Below are 24,651 nucleotides of genomic sequence, written 5' to 3'. Positions count from 1 at the left end.
AGCTTTGATAACCCCCCCCCCCCAAAAAAAAAAAAAGAAACTTGCCCAGCCTCAAGCTGCTTAGCATTTGCGATCTGACCAGAGCTGGCACATTCAGCTTAGAGTGGCCAATGACAAATTGTTCACACCAGTGCGGCTCTTTTCAAGAGGAATACAATCGTTAGGGAAAGCTTGGATCAAAACGAAAAAACCAAGTCAACGGTACCAGGGATTCCCAGCCAGTCTCCCATGCTGGTACTTGCCTAGCCCCAAGCTGCTTAGCATTTGCGATCTGACGAGGGCAGGCACATTCAGCTTAGTGTGGCCATTGACCGATTGCTTTCGCGTCTGCTAGTCTTTTCAAGATGAAAACAATCGTAAGGGAAAGCTTTGAGAAAAACAAAATAGCAAGTCAACGGTACCGGGGATTCCCAGCCAGTCTCCCATGCCGGTACTTGCCCAGCCTCAAGCTGCTTAGCGTTTGCGATCTGACGAGGGCAGGCACATTCAGCTTAGAGTGGCCATTGACGGACAACTAGCACCACAGCGGGTCTTTTCAAGAGATATAAAATTGTAAGGGAAAGCTTTGATAAACCCCCCCCCCCCAAAAAAAAAAAAAAGAAACTTGCCCAGCCTCAAGCTGCTTAGCATTTGCGATCTAACCAGAGCTGGCACATTCAGCTTAGAGTGGCCAATGACAGATTGTTCACACCAGTGCGGCTCTTTTCAAGAGGAATACAATCGTCAGGGAAAGCTTGGATCAAAACGAAAAAACCAAGTCAACGGTACCAGGGATTCCCAGCCAGTCTCCCATGCTGGTACTTGCCTAGCCTCAAGCTGCTTAGCATTTGCGATCTGACGAGGGCAGGCACATTCAGCTTAGTGTGGCCATTGACCGATTGCTTTCGCGTCTGCTAGTCTTTTCAAGATGAAAACAATCGTAAGGGAAAGCTTTGAGAAAAACAAAATAGCAAGTCAACGGTACCGGGGATTCCCAGCCAGTCTCCCATGCCGGTACTTGCCCAGCCTCAAGCTGCTTAGCGTTTGCGATCTGACGAGGGCAGGCACATTCAGCTTAGAGTGGCCATTGACGGACAACTAGCACCACAGCGGGTCTTTTCAAGAGATATAAAATTGTAAGGGAAAGCTTTGATAAACCCCCCCCCCAAAAAAAAAAAAAAAAAAGAAAAAAGAAACTTGCCCAGCCTCAAGCTGCTTAGCATTTGCGATCTGACCAGAGCTGGCACATTCAGCTTAGAGTGGCCAATGACAGATTGTTCAAACCAGTGCGGCTCTTTTCAAGAGGAATACAATCGTCAGGGAAAGCTTGGATCAAAACGAAAAAACCAAGTCAACGGTACCAGGGATTCCCAGCCAGTCTCCCATGCTGGTACTTGCCTAGCCTCAAGCTGCTTAGCATTTGCGATCTGACGAGGGCAGGCACATTCAGCTTAGTGTGGCCATTGACCGATTGCTTTCGCGTCTGCTAGTCTTTTCAAGATGAAAACAATCGTAAGGGAAAGCTTTGAGAAAAAAAAAATAGCAAGTCAACGGTATCGGGGATTCCCAGCCAGTCTCCCATGCCGGTACTTGCCCAGCCTCAAGCTGCTTAGCGTTTGCGATCTGACGAGGGCAGGCACATTCAGCTTAGAGTGGCCATTGACGGACAACTAGCACCACAGCGGGTCTTTTCAAGAGATATAAAATTGTAAGGGAAAGCTTTGATAAACCCCCCCCCCCCAAAAAAAAAAAAGAAACTTGTCCAGCCTCAAGCTGCTTAGCATTTGCGATCTAACCAGAGCTGGCACATTCAGCTTAGAGTGGCCAATGACAGATTGTTCACACCAGTGCGGCTCTTTTCAAGAGGAATACAATCGTCAGGGAAAGCTTGGATCAAAACGAAAAAACCAAGTCAACGGTACCAGGGATTCCCAGCCAGTCTCCCATGCTGGTACTTGCCTAGCCTCAAGCTGCTTAGCATTTGCGATCTGACGAGGGCAGGCACATTCAGCTTAGTGTGGCCATTGACCGATTGTTTTCGCGCCTGCTAGTCTTTTCAAGATGAAAACAATCGTAAGGGAAAGCTTTGAGAAAAACAAAATAGCAAGTCAACGGTACCGGGGATTCCCAGCCAGTCTCCCATGCCGGTACTTGCCCAGCCTCAAGCTGCTTAGCGTTTGCGATCTGACGAGGGCAGGCACATTCAGCTTAGAGTGGCCATTGACGGACAACTAGCACCACAGCGGGTCTTTTCAAGAGATATAAAATTGTAAGGGAAAGCTTTGATAAACCCCCCCCCCCCAAAAAAAAAAAAAAAAAGAAAAAAGAAACTTGCCCAGCCTCAAGCTGCTTAGCATTTGCGATCTGACCAGAGCTGGCACATTCAGCTTAGAGTGGCCAATGACAGATTGTTCAAACCAGTGCGGCTCTTTTCAAGAGGAATACAATCGTCAGGGAAAGCTTGGATCAAAACGAAAAAACCAAGTCAACGGTACCAGGGATTCCCAGCCAGTCTCCCATGCTGGTACTTGCCTAGCCTCAAGCTGCTTAGCATTTGCGATCTGACGAGGGCAGGCACATTCAGCTTAGTGTGGCCATTGACCGATTGCTTTCGCGTCTGCTAGTCTTTTCAAGATGAAAACAATCGTAAGGGAAAGCTTTGAGAAAAAAAAAATAGCAAGTCAACGGTACCGGGGATTCCCAGCCAGTCTCCCATGCCGGTACTTGCCCAGCCTCAAGCTGCTTAGCGTTTGCGATCTGACGAGGGCAGGCACATGCAGCTTAGAGTGGCCATTGACGGAAAACTAGCACCACAGCGGGTCTTTTCAAGAGATATAAAATTGTAAGGGAAAGCTTTGATAAACCCCCCCCCCCAAAAAAAAAAAAAGAAACTTGCCCAGCCTCAAGCTGCTTAGCATTTGCGATCTGACCAGAGCTGGCACATTCAGCTTAGAGTGGCCAATGACAAATTGTTCACACCAGTGCGGCTCTTTTCAAGAGGAATACAATCGTTAGGGAAAGCTTGGATCAAAACGAAAAAACCAAGTCAACGGTACCAGGGATTCCCAGCCAGTCTCCCATGCTGGTACTTGCCTAGCCCCAAGCTGCTTAGCATTTGCGATCTGACGAGGGCAGGCACATTCAGCTTAGTGTGGCCATTGACCGATTGCTTTCGCGTCTGCTAGTCTTTTCAAGATGAAAACAATCGTAAGGGAAAGCTTTGAGAAAAACAAAATAGCAAGTCAACGGTACCGGGGATTCCCAGCCAGTCTCCCATGCCGGTACTTGCCCAGCCTCAAGCTGCTTAGCGTTTGCGATCTGACGAGGGCAGGCACATTCAGCTTAGAGTGGCCATTGACGGACAACTAGCACCACAGCGGGTCTTTTCAAGAGATATAAAATTGTAAGGGAAAGCTTTGATAAACCCCCCCCCCCAAAAAAAAAAAAAAAAAAGAAACTTGCCCAGCCTCAAGCTGCTTAGCATTTGCGATCTAACCAGAGATGGCACATTCAGCTTAGAGTGGCCAATGACAGATTGTTCACACCAGTGCGGCTCTTTTCAAGAGGAATACAATCGTCAGGGAAAGCTTGGATCAAAACGAAAAAACCAAGTCAACGGTACCAGGGATTCCCAGCCAGTCTCCCATGCTGGTACTTGCCTAGCCTCAAGCTGCTTAGCATTTGCGATCTGACGAGGGCAGGCACATTCAGCTTAGTGTGGCCATTGACCGATTGCTTTCGCGCCTGCTAGTCTTTTCAAGATGAAAACAATCGTAAGGGAAAGCTTTGAGAAAAACAAAATAGCAAGTCAACGGTACCGGGGATTCCCAGCCAGTCTCCCATGCCGGTACTTGCCCAGCCTCAAGCTGCTTAGCGTTTGCGATCTGACGAGGGCAGGCACATTCAGCTTAGAGTGGCCATTGACGGACAACTAGCACCACAGCGGGTCTTTTCAAGAGATATAAAATTGTAAGGGAAAGCTTTGATAAACCCCCCCCCCCAAAAAAAAAAAAAAAAAAAGAAAAAAGAAACTTGCCCAGCCTCAAGCTGCTTAGCATTTGCGATCTGACCAGAGCTGGCACATTCAGCTTAGAGTGGCCAATGACAGATTGTTCAAACCAGTGCGGCTCTTTTCAAGAGGAATACAATCGTCAGGGAAAGCTTGGATCAAAACGAAAAAACCAAGTCAACGGTACCAGGGATTCCCAGCCAGTCTCCCATGCTGGTACTTGCCTAGCCTCAAGCTGCTTAGCATTTGCGATCTGACGAGGGCAGGCACATTCAGCTTAGTGTGGCCATTGACCGATTGCTTTCGCGTCTGCTAGTCTTTTCAAGATGAAAACAATCGTAAGGGAAAGCTTTAAGAAAAAAAAAATAGCAAGTCAACGGTACCGGGGATTCCCAGCCAGTCTCCCATGCCGGTACTTGCCCAGCCTCAAGCTGCTTAGCGTTTGCGATCTGACGAGGGCAGGCACATTCAGCTTAGAGTGGCCATTGACGGACAACTAGCACCACAGCTGGTCTTTTCAAGAGATATAAAATTGTAAGGGAAAGCTTTGATAACCCCCCCCCCCCCAAAAAAAAAAAAGAAACTTGCCCAGCCTCAAGCTGCTTAGCATTTGCGATCTGACCAGAGCTGGCACATTCAGCTTAGAGTGGCCAATGACAAATTGTTCACACCAGTGCGGCTCTTTTCAAGAGGAATACAATCGTTAGGGAAAGCTTGGATCAAAACGAAAAAACCAAGTCAACGGTACCAGGGATTCCCAGCCAGTCTCCCATGCTGGTACTTGCCTAGCCCCAAGCTGCTTAGCATTTGCGATCTGACGAGGGCAGGCACATTCAGCTTAGTGTGGCCATTGACCGATTGCTTTCGCGTCTGCTAGTCTTTTCAAGATGAAAACAATCGTAAGGGAAAGCTTTGAGAAAAACAAAATAGCAAGTCAACGGTACCGGGGATTCCCAGCCAGTCTCCCATGCCGGTACTTGCCCAGCCTCAAGCTGCTTAGCGTTTGCGATCTGACGAGGGCAGGCACATTCAGCTTAGAGTGGCCATTGACGGACAACTAGCACCACAGCGGGTCTTTTCAAGAGATATAAAATTGTAAGGGAAAGCTTTGATAAACCCCCCCCCCCAAAAAAAAAAAAAAAGAAACTTGCCCAGCCTCAAGCTGCTTAGCATTTGCGATCTAACCAGAGCTGGCACATTCAGCTTAGAGTGGCCAATGACAGATTGTTCACACCAGTGCGGCTCTTTTCAAGAGGAATACAATCGTCAGGGAAAGCTTGGATCAAAACGAAAAAACCAAGTCAACGGTACCAGGGATTCCCAGCCAGTCTCCCATGCTGGTACTTGCCTAGCCTCAAGCTGCTTAGCATTTGCGATCTGACGAGGGCAGGCACATTCAGCTTAGTGTGGCCATTGACCGATTGCTTTCGCGTCTGCTAGTCTTTTCAAGATGAAAACAATCGTAAGGGAAAGCTTTGAGAAAAACAAAATAGCAAGTCAACGGTACCGGGGATTCCCAGCCAGTCTCCCATGCCGGTACTTGCCCAGCCTCAAGCTGCTTAGCGTTTGCGATCTGACGAGGGCAGGCACATTCAGCTTAGAGTGGCCATTGACGGACAACTAGCACCACAGCGGGTCTTTTCAAGAGATATAAAATTGTAAGGGAAAGCTTTGATAAACCCCCCCCCCAAAAAAAAAAAAAAAAAAGAAAAAAGAAACTTGCCCAGCCTCAAGCTGCTTAGCATTTGCGATCTGACCAGAGCTGGCACATTCAGCTTAGAGTGGCCAATGACAGATTGTTCAAACCAGTGCGGCTCTTTTCAAGAGGAATACAATCGTCAGGGAAAGCTTGGATCAAAACGAAAAAACCAAGTCAACGGTACCAGGGATTCCCAGCCAGTCTCCCATGCTGGTACTTGCCTAGCCTCAAGCTGCTTAGCATTTGCGATCTGACGAGGGCAGGCACATTCAGCTTAGTGTGGCCATTGACCGATTGCTTTCGCGTCTGCTAGTCTTTTCAAGATGAAAACAATCGTAAGGGAAAGCTTTGAGAAAAAAAAAATAGCAAGTCAACGGTATCGGGGATTCCCAGCCAGTCTCCCATGCCGGTACTTGCCCAGCCTCAAGCTGCTTAGCGTTTGCGATCTGACGAGGGCAGGCACATTCAGCTTAGAGTGGCCATTGACGGACAACTAGCACCACAGCGGGTCTTTTCAAGAGATATAAAATTGTAAGGGAAAGCTTTGATAAACCCCCCCCCCCAAAAAAAAAAAAAGAAACTTGTCCAGCCTCAAGCTGCTTAGCATTTGCAATCTAACCAGAGCTGGCACATTCAGCTTAGAGTGGCCAATGACAAATTGTTCACACCAGTGCGGCTCTTTTCAAGAGGAATACAATCGTCAGGGAAAGCTTGGATCAAAACGAAAAAACCAAGTCAACGGTACCAGGGATTCCCAGCCAGTCTCCCATGCTGGTACTTGCCTAGCCTCAAGCTGCTTAGCATTTGCGATCTGACGAGGGCAGGCACATTCAGCTTAGTGTGGACATTGACGGACAACTAGCACCACAGCGGGTCTTTTCAAGAGATATAAAATTGTAAGGGAAAGCTTTGATAAACCCCCCCCCCAAAAAAAAAAAAAAAAAAGAAAAAAGAAACTTGCCCAGCCTCAAGCTGCTTAGCATTTGCGATCTGACCAGAGCTGGCACATTCAGCTTAGAGTGGCCAATGACAGATTGCTCAAACCAGTGCGGCTCTTTTCAAGAGGAATACAATCGTCAGGGAAAGCTTGGATCAAAACGAAAAAACCAAGTCAACGGTACCAGGGATTCCCAGCCAGTCTCCCATGCTGGTACTTGCCTAGCCTCAAGCTGCTTAGCATTTGCGATCTGACGAGGGCAGGCACATTCAGCTTAGTGTGGCCATTGACCGATTACTTTCGCGTCTGCTAGTCTTTTCAAGATGAAAACAATCGTAAGGGAAAGCTTTGAGAAAAAAAAAATAGCAAGTCAACGGTATCGGGGATTCCCAGCCAGTCTCCCATGCCGGTACTTGCCCAGCCTCAAGCTGCTTAGCGTTTGCGATCTGACGAGGGCAGGCACATTCAGCTTAGAGTGGCCATTGACGGACAACTAGCACCACAGCGGGTCTTTTCAAGAGATATAAAATTGTAAGGGAAAGCTTTGATAAACCCCCCCCCCCAAAAAAAAAAAAAGAAACTTGTCCAGCCTCAAGCTGCTTAGCATTTGCGATCTAACCAGAGCTGGCACATTCAGCTTAGAGTGGCCAATGACAAATTGTTCACACCAGTGCGGCTCTTTTCAAGAGGAATACAATCGTCAGGGAAAGCTTGGATCAAAACGAAAAAACCAAGTCAACGGTACCAGGGATTCCCAGCCAGTCTCCCATGCTGGTACTTGCCTAGCCTCAAGCTGCTTAGCATTTGCGATCTGACGAGGGCAGGCACATTCAGCTTAGTGTGGACATTGACGGACAACTAGCACCACAGCGGGTCTTTTCAAGAGATATAAAATTGTAAGGGAAAGCTTTGATAAACCCCCCCCCCAAAAAAAAAAAAAAAAAAAAAAAAGAAACTTGCCCAGCCTCAAGCTGCTTAGCATTTGCGATCTGACCAGAGCTGGCACATTCAGCTTAGAGTGGCCAATGACAGATTGCTCAAACCAGTGCGGCTCTTTTCAAGAGGAATACAATCGTCAGGGAAAGCTTGGATCAAAACGAAAAAACCAAGTCAACGGTACCAGGGATTCCCAGCCAGTCTCCCATGCTGGTACTTGCCTAGCCTCAAGCTGCTTAGCATTTGCGATCTGACGAGGGCAGGCACATTCAGCTTAGTGTGGCCATTGACCGATTGCTTTTGCGTCTGCTAGTCTTTTCAAGATGAAAACAATCGTAAGGGAAAGCTTTGAGAAAAACAAAATAGCAAGTCAACGGTACCGGGGATTCCCAGCCAGTCTCCCATGCCGGTACTTGCCCAGCCTCAAGCTGCTTAGCGTTTGCGATCTGACGAGGGCAGGCACATTCAGCTTAGAGTGGCCATTGACGGACAACTAGCACCACAGCGGGTCTTTTCAAGAGATATAAAATTGTAAGGGAAAGCTTTGATAAACCCCCCCCCCCCCCAAAAAAAAAAAAAAGAAACTTGCCCAGCCTCAAGCTGCTTAGCATTTGCGATCTAACCAGAGCTGGCACATTCAGCTTAGAGTGGCCAATGACAGATTGTTCACACCAGTGCGGCTCTTTTCAAGAGGAATACAATCGTCAGGGAAAGCTTGGATCAAAACGAAAAAACCAAGTCAACGGTACCAGGGATTCCCAGCCAGTCTCCCATGCTGGTACTTGCCTAGCCTCAAGCTGCTTAGCATTTGCGATCTGACGAGGGCAGGCACATTCAGCTTAGTGTGGCCATTGACCGATTGCTTTCGCGTCTGCTAGTCTTTTCAAGATGAAAACAATCGTAAGGGAAAGCTTTGAGAAAAACAAAATAGCAAGTCAACGGTACCGGGGATTCCCAGCCAGTCTCCCATGCCGGTACTTGCCCAGCCTCAAGCTGCTTAGCGTTTGCGATCTGACGAGGGCAGGCACATTCAGCTTAGAGTGGCCATTGACGGACAACTAGCACCACAGCGGGTCTTTTCAAGAGATATAAAATTGTAAGGGAAAGCTTTGATAAACCCCCCCCCCAAAAAAAAAAAAAAAAAAAGAAAAAAGAAACTTGCCCAGCCTCAAGCTGCTTAGCATTTGCGATCTGACCAGAGCTGGCACATTCAGCTTAGAGTGGCCAATGACAGATTGTTCAAACCAGTGCGGCTCTTTTCAAGAGGAATACAATCGTCAGGGAAAGCTTGGATCAAAACGAAAAAACCAAGTCAACGGTACCAGGGATTCCCAGCCAGTCTCCCATGCTGGTACTTGCCTAGCCTCAAGCTGCTTAGCATTTGCGATCTGACGAGGGCAGGCACATTCAGCTTAGTGTGGCCATTGACCGATTGCTTTCGCGTCTGCTAGTCTTTTCAAGATGAAAACAATCGTAAGGGAAAGCTTTGAGAAAAACAAAATAGCAAGTCAACGGTACCGGGGATTCCCAGCCAGTCTCCCATGCCGGTACTTGCCCAGCCTCAAGCTGCTTAGCGTTTGCGATCTGACGAGGGCAGGCACATTCAGCTTAGAGTGGCCATTGACGGACAACTAGCACCACAGCGGGTCTTTTCAAGAGATATAAAATTGTAAGGGAAAGCTTTGATAAACCCCCCCCCCAAAAAAAAAAAAAAAAAAGAAAAAAGAAACTTGCCCAGCCTCAAGCTGCTTAGCATTTGCGATCTGACCAGAGCTGGCACATTCAGCTTAGAGTGGCCAATGACAGATTGTTCAAACCAGTGCGGCTCTTTTCAAGAGGAATACAATCGTCAGGGAAAGCTTGGATCAAAACGAAAAAACCAAGTCAACGGTACCAGGGATTCCCAGCCAGTCTCCCATGCTGGTACTTGCCTAGCCTCAAGCTGCTTAGCATTTGCGATCTGACGAGGGCAGGCACATTCAGCTTAGTGTGGCCATTGACCGATTGCTTTCGCAGTCTCCCATGCCGGTACTTGCCCAGCCTCAAGCTGCTTAGCGTTTGCGATCTGACGAGGGCAGGCACATTCAGCTTAGAGTGGCCATTGACGGACAACTAGCACCACAGCGGGTCTTTTCAAGAGATATAAAATTGTAAGGGAAAGCTTTGATAAACCCCCCCCCCCCCAAAAAAAAAAAAAAAAGAAACTTGCCCAGCCTCAAGCTGCTTAGCATTTGCGATCTAACCAGAGCTGGCACATTCAGCTTAGAGTGGCCAATGACAGATTGTTCACACCAGTGCGGCTCTTTTCAAGAGGAATACAATCGTCAGGGAAAGCTTGGATCAAAACGAAAAAACCAAGTCAACGGTACCAGGGATTCCCAGCCAGTCTCCCATGCTGGTACTTGCCTAGCCTCAAGCTGCTTAGCATTTGCGATCTGACGAGGGCAGGCACATTCAGCTTAGTGTGGCCATTGACCGATTGCTTTCGCGTCTGCTAGTCTTTTCAAGATGAAAACAATCGTAAGGGAAAGCTTTGAGAAAAACAAAATAGCAAGTCAACGGTACCGGGGATTCCCAGCCAGTCTCCCATGCCGGTACTTGCCCAGCCTCAAGCTGCTTAGCGTTTGCGATCTGACGAGGGCAGGCACATTCAGCTTAGAGTGGCCATTGACGGACAACTAGCACCACAGCGGGTCTTTTCAAGAGATATAAAATTGTAAGGGAAAGCTTTGATAAACCCCCCCCCCAAAAAAAAAAAAAAAAAAGAAAAAAGAAACTTGCCCAGCCTCAAGCTGCTTAGCATTTGCGATCTGACCAGAGCTGGCACATTCAGCTTAGAGTGGCCAATGACAGATTGTTCAAACCAGTGCGGCTCTTTTCAAGAGGAATACAATCGTCAGGGAAAGCTTGGATCAAAACGAAAAAACCAAGTCAACGGTACCAGGGATTCCCAGCCAGTCTCCCATGCTGGTACTTGCCTAGCCTCAAGCTGCTTAGCATTTGCGATCTGACGAGGGCAGGCACATTCAGCTTAGTGTGGCCATTGACCGATTGCTTTCGTGTCTGCTAGTCTTTTCAAGATGAAAACAATCGTAAGGGAAAGCTTTGAGAAAAACAAAATAGCAAGTCAACGGTACCGGGGATTCCCAGCCAGTCTCCCATGCCGGTACTTGCCCAGCCTCAAGCTGCTTAGCGTTTGCGATCTGACGAGGGCAGGCACATTCAGCTTAGAGTGGCCATTGACGGACAACTAGCACCACAGCGGGTCTTTTCAAGAGATATAAAATTGTAAGGGAAAGCTTTGATAAACCCCCCCCCCAAAAAAAAAAAAAAAAAAGAAAAAAGAAACTTGCCCAGCCTCAAGCTGCTTAGCATTTGCGATCTGACCAGAGCTGGCACATTCAGCTTAGAGTGGCCAATGACAGATTGTTCAAACCAGTGCGGCTCTTTTCAAGAGGAATACAATCGTCAGGGAAAGCTTGGATCAAAACGAAAAAACCAAGTCAACGGTACCAGGGATTCCCAGCCAGTCTCCCATGCTGGTACTTGCCTAGCCTCAAGCTGCTTAGCATTTGCGATCTGACGAGGGCAGGCACATTCAGCTTAGTGTGGCCATTGACCGATTGCTTTCGCGTCTGCTAGTCTTTTCAAGATGAAAACAATCGTAAGGGAAAGCTTTGAGAAAAAAAAAATAGCAAGTCAACGGTACCGGGGATTCCCAGCCAGTCTCCCATGCCGGTACTTGCCCAGCCTCAAGCTGCTTAGCGTTTGCGATCTGACGAGGGCAGGCACATGCAGCTTAGAGTGGCCATTGACGGAAAACTAGCACCACAGCGGGTCTTTTCAAGAGATATAAAATTGTAAGGGAAAGCTTTGATAAACCCCCCCCCCCCCAAAAAAAAAAAAGAAACTTGCCCAGCCTCAAGCTGCTTAGCATTTGCGATCTGACCAGAGCTGGCACATTCAGCTTAGAGTGGCCAATGACAAATTGTTCACACCAGTGCGGCTCTTTTCAAGAGGAATACAATCGTTAGGGAAAGCTTGGATCAAAACGAAAAAACCAAGTCAACGGTACCAGGGATTCCCAGCCAGTCTCCCATGCTGGTACTTGCCTAGCCCCAAGCTGCTTAGCATTTGCGATCTGACGAGGGCAGGCACATTCAGCTTAGTGTGGCCATTGACCGATTGCTTTCGCGTCTGCTAGTCTTTTCAAGATGAAAACAATCGTAAGGGAAAGCTTTGAGAAAAACAAAATAGCAAGTCAACGGTACCGGGGATTCCCAGCCAGTCTCCCATGCCGGTACTTGCCCAGCCTCAAGCTGCTTAGCGTTTGCGATCTGACGAGGGCAGGCACATTCAGCTTAGAGTGGCCATTGACGGACAACTAGCACCACAGCGGGTCTTTTCAAGAGATATAAAATTGTAAGGGAAAGCTTTGATAAACCCCCCCCCCAAAAAAAAAAAAAAAAAAAAAAAAAAAAAAAAAAGAAACTTGCCCAGCCTCAAGCTGCTTAGCATTTGCGATCTAACCAGAGCTGGCACATTCAGCTTAGAGTGGCCAATGACAGATTGTTCACACCAGTGCGGCTCTTTTCAAGAGGAATACAATCGTCAGGGAAAGCTTGGATCAAAACGAAAAAACCAAGTCAACGGTACCAGGGATTCCCAGCCAGTCTCCCATGCTGGTACTTGCCTAGCCTCAAGCTGCTTAGCATTTGCGATCTGACGAGGGCAGGCACATTCAGCTTAGTGTGGCCATTGACCGATTGCTTTCGCGCCTGCTAGTCTTTTCAAGATGAAAACAATCGTAAGGGAAAGCTTTGAGAAAAACAAAATAGCAAGTCAACGGTACCGGGGATTCCCAGCCAGTCTCCCATGCCGGTACTTGCCCAGCCTCAAGCTGCTTAGCGTTTGCGATCTGACGAGGGCAGGCACATTCAGCTTAGAGTGGCCATTGACGGACAACTAGCACCACAGCGGGTCTTTTCAAGAGATATAAAATTGTAAGGGAAAGCTTTGATAAACCCCCCCCCCCCCAAAAAAAAAAAAAAAAAAGAAAAAAGAAACTTGCCCAGCCTCAAGCTGCTTAGCATTTGCGATCTGACCAGAGCTGGCACATTCAGCTTAGAGTGGCCAATGACAGATTGTTCAAACCAGTGCGGCTCTTTTCAAGAGGAATACAATCGTCAGGGAAAGCTTGGATCAAAACGAAAAAACCAAGTCAACGGTACCAGGGATTCCCAGCCAGTCTCCCATGCTGGTACTTGCCTAGCCTCAAGCTGCTTAGCATTTGCGATCTGACGAGGGCAGGCACATTCAGCTTAGTGTGGCCATTGACCGATTGCTTTCGCGTCTGCTAGTCTTTTCAAGATGAAAACAATCGTAAGGGAAAGCTTTGAGAAAAAAAAAATAGCAAGTCAACGGTACCGGGGATTCCCAGCCAGTCTCCCATGCCGGTACTTGCCCAGCCTCAAGCTGCTTAGCGTTTGCGATCTGACGAGGGCAGGCACATGCAGCTTAGAGTGGCCATTGACGGAAAACTAGCACCACAGCGGGTCTTTTCAAGAGATATAAAATTGTAAGGGAAAGCTTTGATAAACCCCCCCCCCAAAAAAAAAAAAAAGAAACTTGCCCAGCCTCAAGCTGCTTAGCATTTGCGATCTGACCAGAGCTGGCACATTCAGCTTAGAGTGGCCAATGACAAATTGTTCACACCAGTGCGGCTCTTTTCAAGAGGAATACAATCGTTAGGGAAAGCTTGGATCAAAACGAAAAAACCAAGTCAACGGTACCAGGGATTCCCAGCCAGTCTCCCATGCTGGTACTTGCCTAGCCCCAAGCTGCTTAGCATTTGCGATCTGACGAGGGCAGGCACATTCAGCTTAGTGTGGCCATTGACCGATTGCTTTCGCGTCTGCTAGTCTTTTCAAGATGAAAACAATCGTAAGGGAAAGCTTTGAGAAAAACAAAATAGCAAGTCAACGGTACCGGGGATTCCCAGCCAGTCTCCCATGCCGGTACTTGCCCAGCCTCAAGCTGCTTAGCGTTTGCGATCTGACGAGGGCAGGCACATTCAGCTTAGAGTGGCCATTGACGGACAACTAGCACCACAGCGGGTCTTTTCAAGAGATATAAAATTGTAAGGGAAAGCTTTGATAAACCCCCCCCCCCAAAAAAAAAAAAAAAAAGAAACTTGCCCAGCCTCAAGCTGCTTAGCATTTGCGATCTAACCAGAGCTGGCACATTCAGCTTAGAGTGGCCAATGACAGATTGTTCACACCAGTGCGGCTCTTTTCAAGAGGAATACAATCGTCAGGGAAAGCTTGGATCAAAACGAAAAAACCAAGTCAACGGTACCAGGGATTCCCAGCCAGTCTCCCATGCTGGTACTTGCCTAGCCTCAAGCTGCTTAGCATTTGCGATCTGACGAGGGCAGGCACATTCAGCTTAGTGTGGCCATTGACCGATTGCTTTCGCGTCTGCTAGTCTTTTCAAGATGAAAACAATCGTAAGGGAAAGCTTTGAGAAAAACAAAATAGCAAGTCAACGGTACCGGGGATTCCCAGCCAGTCTCCCATGCCGGTACTTGCCCAGCCTCAAGCTGCTTAGCGTTTGCGATCTGACGAGGGCAGGCACATTCAGCTTAGAGTGGCCATTGACGGACAACTAGCACCACAGCGGGTCTTTTCAAGAGATATAAAATTGTAAGGGAAAGCTTTGATAAACCCCCCCCCCCAAAAAAAAAAAAAAAAAAGAAAAAAGAAACTTGCCCAGCCTCAAGCTGCTTAGCATTTGCGATCTGACCAGAGCTGGCACATTCAGCTTAGAGTGGCCAATGACAGATTGTTCAAACCAGTGCGGCTCTTTTCAAGAGGAATACAATCGTCAGGGAAAGCTTGGATCAAAACGAAAAAACCAAGTCAACGGTACCAGGGATTCCCAGCCAGTCTCCCATGCTGGTACTTGCCTAGCCTCAAGCTGCTTAGCATTTGCGATCTGACGAGGGCAGGCACATTCAGCTTAGTGTGGCCATTGACCGATTGCTTTCGCGTCTGCTAGTCTTTTCAAGATGAAAACAATCGTAAGGGAAAGCTTTGAGAAAAACAAAATAGCAAGTCAACGGTACCGGGGATTCCCAGCCAGTCTCCCATGCCGGTACTTGCCCAGCCTCAAGCTGCTTAGCGTTTGCGATCTGACGAGGGCAGGCACATTCAGCTTAGAGTGGCCATTGACGGACAACTAGCACCACAGCGGGTCTTTTCAAGAGATATAAAATTGTAAGGGAAAGCTTTGATAAACCCCCCCCCCAAAAAAAAAAAAAAAAAAGAAAAAAGAAACTTGCCCAGCCTCAAGCTGCTTAGCATTTGCGATCTGACCAGAGCTGGCACATTCAGCTTAGAGTGGCCAATGACAGATTGTTCAAACCAGTGCGGCTCTTTTCAAGAGGAATACAATCGTCAGGGAAAGCTTGGATCAAAACGAAAAAACCAAGTCAACGGTACCAGGGATTCCCAGCCAGTCTCCCATGCTGGTACTTGCCTAGCCTCAAGCTGCTTAGCATTTGCGATCTGACGAGGGCAGGCACATTCAGCTTAGTGTGGCCATTGACCGATTGCTTTCGCGTCTGCTAGTCTTTTCAAGATGAAAACAATCGTAAGGGAAAGCTTTGAGAAAAAAAAAATAGCAAGTCAGCGGTACCGGGGATTCCCAGCCAGTCTCCCATGCCGGTACTTGCCCAGCCTCAAGCTGCTTAGCGTTTGCGATCTGACGAGGGCAGGCACATGCAGCTTAGAGTGGCCATTGACGGAAAACTAGCACCACAGCGGGTCTTTTCAAGAGATATAAAATTGTAAGGGAAAGCTTTGATAAACCCCCCCCCCAAAAAAAAAAAAAAAGAATCTTGCCCAGCCTCAAGCTGCTTAGCATTTGCGATCTGACCAGAGCTGGCACATTCAGCTTAGAGTGGCCAATGACAAATTGTTCACACCAGTGCGGCTCTTTTCAAGAGGAATACAATCGTTAGGGAAAGCTTGGATCAAAACGAAAAAACCAAGTCAACGGTACCAGGGATTCCCAGCCAGTCTCCCATGCTGGTACTTGCCTAGCCCCAAGCTGCTTAGCATTTGCGATCTGACGAGGGCAGGCACATTCAGCTTAGTGTGGCCATTGACCGATTGCTTTCGCGTCTGCTAGTCTTTTCAAGATGAAAACAATCGTAAGGGAAAGCTTTGAGAAAAACAAAATAGCAAGTCAACGGTACCGGGGATTCCCAGCCAGTCTCCCATGCCGGTACTTGCCCAGCCTCAAGCTGCTTAGCGTTTGCGATCTGACGAGGGCAGGCACATTCAGCTTAGAGTGGCCATTGACGGACAACTAGCACCACAGCGGGTCTTTTCAAGAGATATAAAATTGTAAGGAAAAGCTTTGATAAACCCCCCCCCCAAAAAAAAAAAAAAAAAAAGAAACTTGCCCAGCCTCAAGCTGCTTAGCATTTGCGATCTAACCAGAGCTGGCACATTCAGCTTAGAGTGGCCAATGACAGATTGTTCACACCAGTGCGGCTCTTTTCAAGAGGAATACAATCGTCAGGGAAAGCTTGGATCAAAACGAAAAAACCAAGTCAACGGTACCAGGGATTCCCAGCCAGTCTCCCATGCTGGTACTTGCCTAGCCTCAAGCTGCTTAGCATTTGCGATCTGACGAGGGCAGGCACATTCAGCTTAATGTGGCCATTGACCGATTGTTTTCGCGCCTGCTAGTCTTTTCAAGATGAAAACAATCGTAAGGGAAAGCTTTGAGAAAAACAAAATAGCAAGTCAACGGTACCGGGGATTCCCAGCCAGTCTCCCATGCCGGTACTTGCCCAGCCTCAAGCTGCTTAGCGTTTGCGATCTGACGAGGGCAGGCACATTCAGCTTAGAGTGGCCATTGACGGACAACTAGCACCACAGCGGGTCTTTTCAAGAGATATAAAATTGTAAGGGAAAGCTTTGATAAACCCCCCCCCCCCAAAAAAAAAAAAAAAAAAGAAAAAAGAAACTTGCCCAGCCTCAAGCTGCTTAGCATTTGCGATCTGACCAGAGCTGGCACATTCAGCTTAGAGTGGCCAATGACAGATTGTTCAAACCAGTGCGGCTCTTTTCAAGAGGAATACAATCGTCAGGGAAAGCTTGGATCAAAACGAAAAAACCAAGTCAACGGTACCAGGGATTCCCAGCCAGTCTCCCATGCTGGTACTTGCCTAGCCTCAAGCTGCTTAGCATTTGCGATCTGACGAGGGCAGGCACATTCAGCTTAGTGTGGCCATTGACCGATTGCTTTCGCGTCTGCTAGTCTTTTCAAGATGAAAACAATCGTAAGGGAAAGCTTTGAGAAAAAAAAATAGCAAGTCAACGGTACCGGGGATTCCCAGCCAGTCTCCCATGCCGGTACTTGCCCAGCCTCAAGCTGCTTAGCGTTTGCGATCTGACGAGGGCAGGCACATGCAGCTTAGAGTGGCCATTGACGGAAAACTAGCACCACAGCGGGTCTTTTCAAGAGATATAAAATTGTAAGGGAAAGCTTTGATAAACCCCCCCCCCCCAAAAAAAAAAAAGAAACTTGCCCAGCCTCAAGCTGCTTAGCATTTGCGATCTGACCAGAGCTGGCACATTCAGCTTAGAGTGGCCAATGACAAATTGTTCACACCAGTGCGGCTCTTTTCAAGAGGAATACAATCGTTAGGGAAAGCTTGGATCAAAACGAAAAAACCAAGTCAACGGTACCAGGGATTCCCAGCCAGTCTCCCATGCTGGTACTTGCCTAGCCCCAAGCTGCTTAGCATTTGCGATCTGACGAGGGCAGGCACATTCAGCTTAGTGTGGCCATTGACCGATTGCTTTCGCGTCTGCTAGTCTTTTCAAGATGAAAACAATCGTAAGGGAAAGCTTTGAGAAAAACAAAATAGCAAGTCAACGGTACCAGGGATTCCCAGCCAGTCTCCCATGCCGGTACTTGCCCAGCCTCAAGCTGCTTAGCGTTTGCGATCTGACGAGGGCAGGCACATTCAGCTTAGAGTGGCCATTGACGGACAACTAGCACCACAGCGGGTCTTTTCAAGAGATATAAAATTGTAAGGGAAAGCTTTGATAAACCCCCCCCCCCAAAAAAAAAAAAAAAAAAGAAACTTGCCCAGCCTCAAGCTGCTTAGCATTTGCGATCTAACCAGAGCTGGCACATTCAGCTTAGAGTGGCCAATGACAGATTGTTCACACCAGTGCGGCTCTTTTCAAGAGGAATACAATCGTCAGGGAAAGCTTGGATCAAAACGAAAAAACCAAGTCAACGGTACCAGGGATTCCCAGCCAGTCTCCCATGCTGGTACTTGCCTAGCCTCAAGCTGCTTAGCATTTGCGATCTGACGAGGGCAGGCACATTCAGCTTAGTGTGGCCATTGACCGATTGCTTTCGCGCCTGCTAGTCTTTTCAAGATGAAAACAATCGTAAGGGAAAGCTTTGAGAAAAACAAAATAGCAAGTCAACGGTACCGGGGATTCCCAGCCAGTCTCCCATGCCGGTACTTGCCCAGCCTCAAGCTGCTTAGCGTTTGCGATCTGACGAGGGCAGGCACATTCAGCTTAGAGTGGCCATTGACGGACAACTAGCACCACAGCGGGTCTTTTCAAGAGATATAAAATTGTAAGGGAAAGCTTTGATAAACCCCCCCCCCCAAAAAAAAAAAAAAAAAAAAGAAAAAAGAAACTTGCCCAGCCTCAAGCTGCTTAGCATTTGCGATCTGACCAGAGCTGGCACATTCAGCTTAGAGTGGCCAATGACAGATTGTTCAAACCAGTGCGGCTCTTTTCAAGAGGAATACAATCGTCAGGGAAAGCTTGGATCAAAACGAAAAAACCAAGTCAACGGTACCAGGGATTCCCAGCCAGTCTCCCATGCTGGTACTTGCCTAGCCTCAAGCTGCTTAGCATTTGCGATCTGACGAGGGCAGGCACATTCAGCTTAGTGTGGCCATTGAACGATTGCTTTCGCGTCTGCTAGTCTTTTCAAGATGAAAACAATCGTAAGGGAAAGCTTTAAGAAAAAAAAAATAGCAAGTCAACGGTACCGGGGATTCCCAGCCAGTCTCCCATGCCGGTACTTGCCCAGCCTCAAGCTGCTTAGCGTTTGCGATCTGACGAGGGCAGGCACATTCAGCTTAGAGTGGCCATTGACGGACAACTAGCACCACAGCTGGTCTTTTCAAGAGATATAAAATTGTAAGGGAAAGCTTTGATAACCCCCCCCCCCCAAAAAAAAAAAAAGAAACTTGCCCAGCCTCAAGCTGCTTAGCATTTGCGATCTGACCAGAGCTGGCACATTCAGCTTAGAGTGGCCAATGACAAATTGTTCACACCAGTGCGGCTCTTTTCAAGAGGAATACAATCGTTAGGGAAAGCTTGGATCAAAACGAAAAAACCAAGTCAACGGTACCAGGGATTCCCAGCCAGTCTCCCATGCTGGTACTTGCCTAGCCCCAAGCTGCTTAGCATTTGCGATCTGACGAGGGCAGGCACATTCAGCTTAGTGTGGCCATTGACCGATTGCTTTCGCGTCTGCTAGTCTTTTCAAGATGAAAACAATCGTAAGGGAAAGCTTTGAGAAAAACAAAATAGCAAGTCAACGGTACCGGGGATTCCCAGCCAGTCTCCCATGCCGGTACTTGCCCAGCCTCAAGCTGCTTTGCGTTTGCGATCTGACGAGGGCAGGCACATTCAGCTTAGAGTGGCCATTGACGGACAACTAGCACCACAGCGGGTCTTTTCAAGAGATATAAAATTGTAAGGGAAAGCTTTGATAAACCCCCCCCCCCAAAAAAAAAAAAAAAGAAACTTGCCCAGCCTCAAGCTGCTTAGCATTTGCGATCTAACCAGAGCTGGCACATTCAGCTTAGAGTGGCCAATGACAGATTGTTCACACCAGTGCGGCTCTTTTCAAGAGGAATACAATCGTCAGGGAAAGCTTGGATCAAAACGAAAAAACCAAGTCAACGGTACCAGGGATTCCCAGCCAGTCTCCCATGCTGGTACTTGCCTAGCCTCAAGCTGCTTAGCATTTGCGATCTGACGAGGGCAGGCACATTCAGCTTAGTGTGGCCATTGACCGATTGCTTTCGCGTCTGCTAGTCTTTTCAAGATGAAAACAATCGTAAGGGAAAGCTTTGAGAAAAACAAAATAGCAAGTCAACGGTACCGGGGATTCCCAGCCAGTCTCCCATGCCGGTACTTGCCCAGCCTCAAGCTGCTTAGCGTTTGCGATCTGACGAGGGCAGGCACATTCAGCTTAGAGTGGCCATTGACGGACAACTAGCACCACAGCGGGTCTTTTCAAGAGATATAAAATTGTAAGGGAAAGCTTTGATAAACCCCCCCCCCAAAAAAAAAAAAAAAAAAGAAAAAAGAAACTTGCCCAGCCTCAAGCTGCTTAGCATTTGCGATCTGACCAGAGCTGGCACATTCAGCTTAGAGTGGCCAATGACAGATTGTTCAAACCAGTGCGGCTCTTTTCAAGAGGAATACAATCGTCAGGGAAAGCTTGGATCAAAACGAAAAAACCAAGTCAACGGTACCAGGGATTCCCAGCCAGTCTCCCATGCTGGTACTTGCCTAGCCTCAAGCTGCTTAGCATTTGCGATCTGACGAGGGCAGGCACATTCAGCTTAGTGTGGCCATTGACCGATTGCTTTCGCGTCTGCTAGTCTTTTCAAGATGAAAACAATCGTAAGGGAAAGCTTTGAGAAAAAAAAAATAGCAAGTCAACGGTATCGGGGATTCCCAGCCAGTCTCCCATGCCGGTACTTGCCCAGCCTCAAGCTGCTTAGCGTTTGCGATCTGACGAGGGCAGGCACATTCAGCTTAGAGTGGCCATTGACGGACAACTAGCACCACAGCGGGTCTTTTCAAGAGATATAAAATTGTAAGGGAAAGCTTTGATAAACCCCCCCCCCCCAAAAAAAAAAAAGAAACTTGTCCAGCCTCAAGCTGCTTAGCATTTGCGATCTAACCAGAGCTGGCACATTCAGCTTAGAGTGGCCAATGACAAATTGTTCACACCAGTGCGGCTCTTTTCAAGAGGAATACAATCGTCAGGGAAAGCTTGGATCAAAACGAAAAAACCAAGTCAACGGTACCAGGGATTCCCAGCCAGTCTCCCATGCTGGTACTTGCCTAGCCTCAAGCTGCTTAGCATTTGCGATCTGACGAGGGCAGGCACATTCAGCTTAGTGTGGACATTGACGGACAACTAGCACCACAGCGGGTCTTTTCAAGAGATATAAAATTGTAAGGGAAAGCTTTGATAAACCCCCCCCCCAAAAAAAAAAAAAAAAAAGAAAAAAGAAACTTGCCCAGCCTCAAGCTGCTTAGCATTTGCGATCTGACCAGAGCTGGCACATTCAGCTTAGAGTGGCCAATGACAGATTGCTCAAACCAGTGCGGCTCTTTTCAAGAGGAATACAATCGTCAGGGAAAGCTTGGATCAAAACGAAAAAACCAAGTCAACGGTACCAGGGATTCCCAGCCAGTCTCCCATGCTGGTACTTGCCTAGCCCCAAGCTGCTTAGCATTAGCGATCTGACGAGGGCAGGCACATTCAGCTTAGTGTGGCCATTGACCGATTGCTTTCGCGTCTGCTAGTCTTTTCAAGATGAAAACAATCGTAAGGGAAAGCTTTGAGAAAAACAAAATAGCAAGTCAACGGTACCGGGGATTCCCAGCCAGTCTCCCATGCCGGTACTTGCCCAGCCTCAAGCTGCTTAGCATTTGCGATCTGACGAGGGCAGGCACATTCAGCTTAGAGTGGCCATTGACGGACAACTAGCACCACAGCGGGTCTTTTCAAGAGATATAAAATTGTAAGGGAAAGCTTTGATAAACCCCCCCCCCAAAAAAAAAAAAAAAAAAAGAAACTTGCCCAGCCTCAAGCTGCTTAGCATTTGCGATCTAACCAGAGCTGGCACATTCAGCTTAGAGTGGCCAATGACAGATTGTTCACACCAGTGCGGCTCTTTTCAAGAGGAATACAATCGTCAGGGAAAGCTTGGATCAAAACGAAAAAACCAAGTCAACGGTACCAGGGATTCCCAGCCAGTCTCCCATGCTGGTACTTGCCTAGCCTCAAGCTGCTTAGCATTTGCGATCTGACGAGGGCAGGCACATTCAGCTTAGTGTGGCCATTGACCGATTGTTTTCGCGCCTGCTAGTCTTTTCAAGATGAAAACAATCGTAAGGGAAAGCTTTGAGAAAAACAAAATAGCAAGTCAACGGTACCGGGGATTCCCAGCCAGTCTCCCATGCCGGTACTTGCCCAGCCTCAAGCTGCTTAGCGTTTGCGATCTGACGAGGGCAGGCACATTCAGCTTAGTGTGGCCATTGACGGACAACTAGCACCACAGCGGGTCTTTTCAAGAGATATAAAATTGTAAGGGAAAGCTTTGATAAACCCCCCCCCCCCAAAAAAAAAAAAAAAAAAGAAAAAAGAAACTTGCCCAGCCTCAAGCTGCTTAGCATTTGCGATCTGACCAGAGCTGGCACATTCAGCTTAGAGTGGCCAATGACAGATTGTTCAAACCAGTGCGGCTCTTTTCAAGAGGAATACAATCGTCAGGGAAAGCTTGGATCAAAACGAAAAAACCAAGTCAACGGTACCAGGGATTCCCAGCCAGTCTCCCATGCTGGTACTTGCCTAGCCTCAAGCTGCTTAGCATTTGCGATCTGACGAGGGCAGGCACATTCAGCTTAGTGTGGCCATTGACCGATTGCTTTCGCGTCTGCTAGTCTTTTCAAGATGAAAACAATCGTAAGGGAAAGCTTTGAGAAAAAAAAAATAGCAAGTCAACGGTACCGGGGATTCCCAGCCAGTCTCCCATGCCGGTACTTGCCCAGCCTCAAGCTGCTTAGCGTTTGCGATCTGACGAGGGCAGGCACATGCAGCTTAGAGTGGCCATTGACGGAAAACTAGCACCACAGCGGGTCTTTTCAAGAGATATAAAATTGTAAGGGAAAGCTTTGATAAACCCCCCCCCCCAAAAAAAAAAAAAGAAACTTGCCCAGCCTCAAGCTGCTTAGCATTTGCGATCTGACCAGAGCTGGCACATTCAGCTTAGAGTGGCCAATGACAAATTGTTCACACCAGTGCGGCTCTTTTCAAGAGGAATACAATCGTTAGGGAAAGCTTGGATCAAAACGAAAAAACCAAGTCAACGGTACCAGGGATTCCCAGCCAGTCTCCCATGCTGGTACTTGCCTAGCCCCAAGCTGCTTAGCATTTGCGATCTGACGAGGGCAGGCACATTCAGCTTAGTGTGGCCATTGACCGATTGCTTTCGCGTCTGCTAGTCTTTTCAAGATGAAAACAATCGTAAGGGAAAGCTTTGAGAAAAACAAAATAGCAAGTCAACGGTACCGGGGATTCCCAGCCAGTCTCCCATGCCGGTACTTGCCCAGCCTCAAGCTGCTTAGCGTTTGCGATCTGACGAGGGCAGGCACATTCAGCTTAGAGTGGCCATTGACGGACAACTAGCACCACAGCGGGTCTTTTCAAGAGATATAAAATTGTAAGGGAAAGCTTTGATAAACCCCCCCCCCCAAAAAAAAAAAAAAAAAAGAAACTTGCCCAGCCTCAAGCTGCTTAGCATTTGCGATCTAACCAGAGCTGGCACATTCAGCTTAGAGTGGCCAATGACAGATTGTTCACACCAGTGCGGCTCTTTTCAAGAGGAATACAATCGTCAGGGAAAGCTTGGATCAAAACGAAAAAACCAAGTCAACGGTACCAGGGATTCCCAGCCAGTCTCCCATGCTGGTACTTGCCTAGCCTCAAGCTGCTTAGCATTTGCGATCTGACGAGGGCAGGCACATTCAGCTTAGTGTGGCCATTGACCGATTGCTTTCGCGCCTGCTAGTCTTTTCAAGATGAAAACAATCGTAAGGGAAAGCTTTGAGAAAAACAAAATAGCAAGTCAACGGTACCGGGGATTCCCAGCCAGTCTCCCATGCCGGTACTTGCCCAGCCTCAAGCTGCTTAGCGTTTGCGATCTGACGAGGGCAGGCACATTCAGCTTAGAGTGGCCATTGACGGACAACTAGCACCACAGCGGGTCTTTTCAAGAGATATAAAATTGTAAGGGAAAGCTTTGATAAACCCCCCCCCCCAAAAAAAAAAAAAAAAAAAAGAAAAAAGAAACTTGCCCAGCCTCAAGCTGCTTAGCATTTGCGATCTGACCAGAGCTGGCACATTCAGCTTAGAGTGGCCAATGACAGATTGTTCAAACCAGTGCGGCTCTTTTCAAGAGGAATACAATCGTCAGGGAAAGCTTGGATCAAAACGAAAAAACCAAGTCAACGGTACCAGGGATTCCCAGCCAGTCTCCCATGCTGGTACTTGCCTAGCCTCAAGCTGCTTAGCATTTGCGATCTGACGAGGGCAGGCACATTCAGCTTAGTGTGGCCATTGACCGATTGCTTTCGCGTCTGCTAGTCTTTTCAAGATGAAAACAATCGTAAGGGAAAGCTTTAAGAAAAAAAAAATAGCAAGTCAACGGTACCGGGGATTCCCAGCCAGTCTCCCATGCCGGTACTTGCCCAGCCTCAAGCTGCTTAGCGTTTGCGATCTGACGAGGGCTGGCACATTCAGCTTAGAGTGGCCATTGACGGACAACTAGCACCACAGCGGGTCTTTTCAAGAGATATAAAATTGTAAGGGAAAGCTTTGATAAACCCCCCCCCCCCAAAAAAAAAAAAAAAAAAGAAAAAAGAAACTTGCCCAGCCTCAAGCTGCTTAGCATTTGCGATCTGACCAGAGCTGGCACATTCAGCTTAGAGTGGCCAATGACAGATTGTTCAAACCAGTGCGGCTCTTTTCAAGAGGAATACAATCGTCAGGGAAAGCTTGGATCAAAACGAAAAAACCAAGTCAACGGTACCAGGGATTCCCAGCCAGTCTCCCATGCTGGTACTTGCCTAGCCTCAAGCTGCTTAGCATTTGCGATCTGACGAGGGCAGGCACATTCAGCTTAGTGTGGCCATTGACCGATTGCTTTCGCGTCTGCTAGTCTTTTCA

General features: G+C 47.8%; 78 pseudogenes; all 78 read right to left on the bottom strand.

Moving 5' to 3' along the window:
• Positions 1-193: 193 nt before the first annotated feature.
• On the bottom strand, positions 194-312 carry LOC143798320 (5S ribosomal RNA; annotated as a pseudogene).
• A 77-nt stretch (positions 313-389) lies between these two features.
• On the bottom strand, positions 390-508 carry LOC143800055 (5S ribosomal RNA; annotated as a pseudogene).
• Positions 509-756: 248 nt separating this feature from the next.
• On the bottom strand, positions 757-875 carry LOC143797719 (5S ribosomal RNA; annotated as a pseudogene).
• Positions 876-952: 77 nt separating this feature from the next.
• LOC143800054 (5S ribosomal RNA) lies at positions 953-1,071 on the bottom strand (annotated as a pseudogene).
• Positions 1,072-1,328: 257 nt separating this feature from the next.
• On the bottom strand, positions 1,329-1,447 carry LOC143797718 (5S ribosomal RNA; annotated as a pseudogene).
• A 442-nt stretch (positions 1,448-1,889) lies between these two features.
• Positions 1,890-2,008, bottom strand: LOC143797717 (5S ribosomal RNA; annotated as a pseudogene).
• A 77-nt stretch (positions 2,009-2,085) lies between these two features.
• On the bottom strand, positions 2,086-2,204 carry LOC143800053 (5S ribosomal RNA; annotated as a pseudogene).
• A 258-nt stretch (positions 2,205-2,462) lies between these two features.
• On the bottom strand, positions 2,463-2,581 carry LOC143797716 (5S ribosomal RNA; annotated as a pseudogene).
• A 77-nt stretch (positions 2,582-2,658) lies between these two features.
• On the bottom strand, positions 2,659-2,777 carry LOC143800642 (5S ribosomal RNA; annotated as a pseudogene).
• A 246-nt stretch (positions 2,778-3,023) lies between these two features.
• On the bottom strand, positions 3,024-3,142 carry LOC143798319 (5S ribosomal RNA; annotated as a pseudogene).
• A 77-nt stretch (positions 3,143-3,219) lies between these two features.
• LOC143800052 (5S ribosomal RNA) lies at positions 3,220-3,338 on the bottom strand (annotated as a pseudogene).
• A 251-nt stretch (positions 3,339-3,589) lies between these two features.
• LOC143797715 (5S ribosomal RNA) lies at positions 3,590-3,708 on the bottom strand (annotated as a pseudogene).
• Positions 3,709-3,785: 77 nt separating this feature from the next.
• LOC143800051 (5S ribosomal RNA) lies at positions 3,786-3,904 on the bottom strand (annotated as a pseudogene).
• A 259-nt stretch (positions 3,905-4,163) lies between these two features.
• LOC143797714 (5S ribosomal RNA) lies at positions 4,164-4,282 on the bottom strand (annotated as a pseudogene).
• Positions 4,283-4,359: 77 nt separating this feature from the next.
• On the bottom strand, positions 4,360-4,478 carry LOC143800050 (5S ribosomal RNA; annotated as a pseudogene).
• A 246-nt stretch (positions 4,479-4,724) lies between these two features.
• LOC143798318 (5S ribosomal RNA) lies at positions 4,725-4,843 on the bottom strand (annotated as a pseudogene).
• Positions 4,844-4,920: 77 nt separating this feature from the next.
• Positions 4,921-5,039, bottom strand: LOC143800049 (5S ribosomal RNA; annotated as a pseudogene).
• Positions 5,040-5,287: 248 nt separating this feature from the next.
• On the bottom strand, positions 5,288-5,406 carry LOC143797713 (5S ribosomal RNA; annotated as a pseudogene).
• Positions 5,407-5,483: 77 nt separating this feature from the next.
• LOC143800047 (5S ribosomal RNA) lies at positions 5,484-5,602 on the bottom strand (annotated as a pseudogene).
• Positions 5,603-5,859: 257 nt separating this feature from the next.
• LOC143797712 (5S ribosomal RNA) lies at positions 5,860-5,978 on the bottom strand (annotated as a pseudogene).
• Positions 5,979-6,420: 442 nt separating this feature from the next.
• Positions 6,421-6,539, bottom strand: LOC143800478 (5S ribosomal RNA; annotated as a pseudogene).
• Positions 6,540-6,796: 257 nt separating this feature from the next.
• Positions 6,797-6,915, bottom strand: LOC143797711 (5S ribosomal RNA; annotated as a pseudogene).
• Positions 6,916-7,357: 442 nt separating this feature from the next.
• Positions 7,358-7,476, bottom strand: LOC143800477 (5S ribosomal RNA; annotated as a pseudogene).
• Positions 7,477-7,732: 256 nt separating this feature from the next.
• Positions 7,733-7,851, bottom strand: LOC143797710 (5S ribosomal RNA; annotated as a pseudogene).
• Positions 7,852-7,928: 77 nt separating this feature from the next.
• Positions 7,929-8,047, bottom strand: LOC143800045 (5S ribosomal RNA; annotated as a pseudogene).
• Positions 8,048-8,297: 250 nt separating this feature from the next.
• LOC143797708 (5S ribosomal RNA) lies at positions 8,298-8,416 on the bottom strand (annotated as a pseudogene).
• A 77-nt stretch (positions 8,417-8,493) lies between these two features.
• LOC143800044 (5S ribosomal RNA) lies at positions 8,494-8,612 on the bottom strand (annotated as a pseudogene).
• A 258-nt stretch (positions 8,613-8,870) lies between these two features.
• LOC143797707 (5S ribosomal RNA) lies at positions 8,871-8,989 on the bottom strand (annotated as a pseudogene).
• Positions 8,990-9,066: 77 nt separating this feature from the next.
• LOC143800043 (5S ribosomal RNA) lies at positions 9,067-9,185 on the bottom strand (annotated as a pseudogene).
• Positions 9,186-9,442: 257 nt separating this feature from the next.
• On the bottom strand, positions 9,443-9,561 carry LOC143797706 (5S ribosomal RNA; annotated as a pseudogene).
• A 356-nt stretch (positions 9,562-9,917) lies between these two features.
• Positions 9,918-10,036, bottom strand: LOC143797705 (5S ribosomal RNA; annotated as a pseudogene).
• Positions 10,037-10,113: 77 nt separating this feature from the next.
• LOC143800042 (5S ribosomal RNA) lies at positions 10,114-10,232 on the bottom strand (annotated as a pseudogene).
• Positions 10,233-10,489: 257 nt separating this feature from the next.
• On the bottom strand, positions 10,490-10,608 carry LOC143797704 (5S ribosomal RNA; annotated as a pseudogene).
• Positions 10,609-10,685: 77 nt separating this feature from the next.
• On the bottom strand, positions 10,686-10,804 carry LOC143800041 (5S ribosomal RNA; annotated as a pseudogene).
• Positions 10,805-11,061: 257 nt separating this feature from the next.
• On the bottom strand, positions 11,062-11,180 carry LOC143797703 (5S ribosomal RNA; annotated as a pseudogene).
• A 77-nt stretch (positions 11,181-11,257) lies between these two features.
• LOC143800641 (5S ribosomal RNA) lies at positions 11,258-11,376 on the bottom strand (annotated as a pseudogene).
• A 247-nt stretch (positions 11,377-11,623) lies between these two features.
• Positions 11,624-11,742, bottom strand: LOC143798317 (5S ribosomal RNA; annotated as a pseudogene).
• A 77-nt stretch (positions 11,743-11,819) lies between these two features.
• On the bottom strand, positions 11,820-11,938 carry LOC143800040 (5S ribosomal RNA; annotated as a pseudogene).
• Positions 11,939-12,204: 266 nt separating this feature from the next.
• LOC143797702 (5S ribosomal RNA) lies at positions 12,205-12,323 on the bottom strand (annotated as a pseudogene).
• Positions 12,324-12,400: 77 nt separating this feature from the next.
• On the bottom strand, positions 12,401-12,519 carry LOC143800039 (5S ribosomal RNA; annotated as a pseudogene).
• Positions 12,520-12,779: 260 nt separating this feature from the next.
• Positions 12,780-12,898, bottom strand: LOC143797701 (5S ribosomal RNA; annotated as a pseudogene).
• Positions 12,899-12,975: 77 nt separating this feature from the next.
• On the bottom strand, positions 12,976-13,094 carry LOC143800640 (5S ribosomal RNA; annotated as a pseudogene).
• Positions 13,095-13,340: 246 nt separating this feature from the next.
• LOC143798316 (5S ribosomal RNA) lies at positions 13,341-13,459 on the bottom strand (annotated as a pseudogene).
• A 77-nt stretch (positions 13,460-13,536) lies between these two features.
• LOC143800038 (5S ribosomal RNA) lies at positions 13,537-13,655 on the bottom strand (annotated as a pseudogene).
• Positions 13,656-13,905: 250 nt separating this feature from the next.
• On the bottom strand, positions 13,906-14,024 carry LOC143797700 (5S ribosomal RNA; annotated as a pseudogene).
• A 77-nt stretch (positions 14,025-14,101) lies between these two features.
• On the bottom strand, positions 14,102-14,220 carry LOC143800037 (5S ribosomal RNA; annotated as a pseudogene).
• A 258-nt stretch (positions 14,221-14,478) lies between these two features.
• Positions 14,479-14,597, bottom strand: LOC143797699 (5S ribosomal RNA; annotated as a pseudogene).
• Positions 14,598-14,674: 77 nt separating this feature from the next.
• Positions 14,675-14,793, bottom strand: LOC143800035 (5S ribosomal RNA; annotated as a pseudogene).
• Positions 14,794-15,050: 257 nt separating this feature from the next.
• LOC143797697 (5S ribosomal RNA) lies at positions 15,051-15,169 on the bottom strand (annotated as a pseudogene).
• A 443-nt stretch (positions 15,170-15,612) lies between these two features.
• Positions 15,613-15,731, bottom strand: LOC143798314 (5S ribosomal RNA; annotated as a pseudogene).
• A 77-nt stretch (positions 15,732-15,808) lies between these two features.
• LOC143800034 (5S ribosomal RNA) lies at positions 15,809-15,927 on the bottom strand (annotated as a pseudogene).
• A 251-nt stretch (positions 15,928-16,178) lies between these two features.
• Positions 16,179-16,297, bottom strand: LOC143798694 (5S ribosomal RNA; annotated as a pseudogene).
• A 77-nt stretch (positions 16,298-16,374) lies between these two features.
• On the bottom strand, positions 16,375-16,493 carry LOC143800033 (5S ribosomal RNA; annotated as a pseudogene).
• A 259-nt stretch (positions 16,494-16,752) lies between these two features.
• Positions 16,753-16,871, bottom strand: LOC143797696 (5S ribosomal RNA; annotated as a pseudogene).
• Positions 16,872-16,947: 76 nt separating this feature from the next.
• On the bottom strand, positions 16,948-17,066 carry LOC143800639 (5S ribosomal RNA; annotated as a pseudogene).
• Positions 17,067-17,312: 246 nt separating this feature from the next.
• Positions 17,313-17,431, bottom strand: LOC143798313 (5S ribosomal RNA; annotated as a pseudogene).
• Positions 17,432-17,508: 77 nt separating this feature from the next.
• LOC143798672 (5S ribosomal RNA) lies at positions 17,509-17,627 on the bottom strand (annotated as a pseudogene).
• A 251-nt stretch (positions 17,628-17,878) lies between these two features.
• On the bottom strand, positions 17,879-17,997 carry LOC143797695 (5S ribosomal RNA; annotated as a pseudogene).
• Positions 17,998-18,074: 77 nt separating this feature from the next.
• Positions 18,075-18,193, bottom strand: LOC143800032 (5S ribosomal RNA; annotated as a pseudogene).
• A 260-nt stretch (positions 18,194-18,453) lies between these two features.
• On the bottom strand, positions 18,454-18,572 carry LOC143798578 (5S ribosomal RNA; annotated as a pseudogene).
• A 77-nt stretch (positions 18,573-18,649) lies between these two features.
• On the bottom strand, positions 18,650-18,768 carry LOC143800031 (5S ribosomal RNA; annotated as a pseudogene).
• A 246-nt stretch (positions 18,769-19,014) lies between these two features.
• On the bottom strand, positions 19,015-19,133 carry LOC143798312 (5S ribosomal RNA; annotated as a pseudogene).
• A 444-nt stretch (positions 19,134-19,577) lies between these two features.
• LOC143797693 (5S ribosomal RNA) lies at positions 19,578-19,696 on the bottom strand (annotated as a pseudogene).
• A 77-nt stretch (positions 19,697-19,773) lies between these two features.
• Positions 19,774-19,892, bottom strand: LOC143800028 (5S ribosomal RNA; annotated as a pseudogene).
• Positions 19,893-20,149: 257 nt separating this feature from the next.
• On the bottom strand, positions 20,150-20,268 carry LOC143797692 (5S ribosomal RNA; annotated as a pseudogene).
• A 442-nt stretch (positions 20,269-20,710) lies between these two features.
• LOC143800476 (5S ribosomal RNA) lies at positions 20,711-20,829 on the bottom strand (annotated as a pseudogene).
• A 257-nt stretch (positions 20,830-21,086) lies between these two features.
• On the bottom strand, positions 21,087-21,205 carry LOC143800427 (5S ribosomal RNA; annotated as a pseudogene).
• A 77-nt stretch (positions 21,206-21,282) lies between these two features.
• Positions 21,283-21,401, bottom strand: LOC143800414 (5S ribosomal RNA; annotated as a pseudogene).
• Positions 21,402-21,652: 251 nt separating this feature from the next.
• Positions 21,653-21,771, bottom strand: LOC143797690 (5S ribosomal RNA; annotated as a pseudogene).
• A 77-nt stretch (positions 21,772-21,848) lies between these two features.
• LOC143798024 (5S ribosomal RNA) lies at positions 21,849-21,967 on the bottom strand (annotated as a pseudogene).
• A 259-nt stretch (positions 21,968-22,226) lies between these two features.
• LOC143797689 (5S ribosomal RNA) lies at positions 22,227-22,345 on the bottom strand (annotated as a pseudogene).
• Positions 22,346-22,422: 77 nt separating this feature from the next.
• On the bottom strand, positions 22,423-22,541 carry LOC143800638 (5S ribosomal RNA; annotated as a pseudogene).
• Positions 22,542-22,787: 246 nt separating this feature from the next.
• On the bottom strand, positions 22,788-22,906 carry LOC143798311 (5S ribosomal RNA; annotated as a pseudogene).
• A 77-nt stretch (positions 22,907-22,983) lies between these two features.
• On the bottom strand, positions 22,984-23,102 carry LOC143800027 (5S ribosomal RNA; annotated as a pseudogene).
• A 251-nt stretch (positions 23,103-23,353) lies between these two features.
• On the bottom strand, positions 23,354-23,472 carry LOC143797688 (5S ribosomal RNA; annotated as a pseudogene).
• A 77-nt stretch (positions 23,473-23,549) lies between these two features.
• On the bottom strand, positions 23,550-23,668 carry LOC143800026 (5S ribosomal RNA; annotated as a pseudogene).
• Positions 23,669-23,928: 260 nt separating this feature from the next.
• LOC143797687 (5S ribosomal RNA) lies at positions 23,929-24,047 on the bottom strand (annotated as a pseudogene).
• A 455-nt stretch (positions 24,048-24,502) lies between these two features.
• LOC143797686 (5S ribosomal RNA) lies at positions 24,503-24,621 on the bottom strand (annotated as a pseudogene).
• Positions 24,622-24,651: the final 30 nt, after the last annotated feature.

The sequence above is a fragment of the Ranitomeya variabilis genome, chromosome 1 (genome assembly GCF_051348905.1).
Source record: "Ranitomeya variabilis isolate aRanVar5 chromosome 1, aRanVar5.hap1, whole genome shotgun sequence".
Taxonomy (NCBI): Eukaryota; Metazoa; Chordata; class Amphibia; order Anura; family Dendrobatidae; genus Ranitomeya; species Ranitomeya variabilis.
The sequence above is the reverse complement of the archived record's forward strand: the minus strand, read 5'-3'. Positions and strand labels throughout refer to the sequence as shown.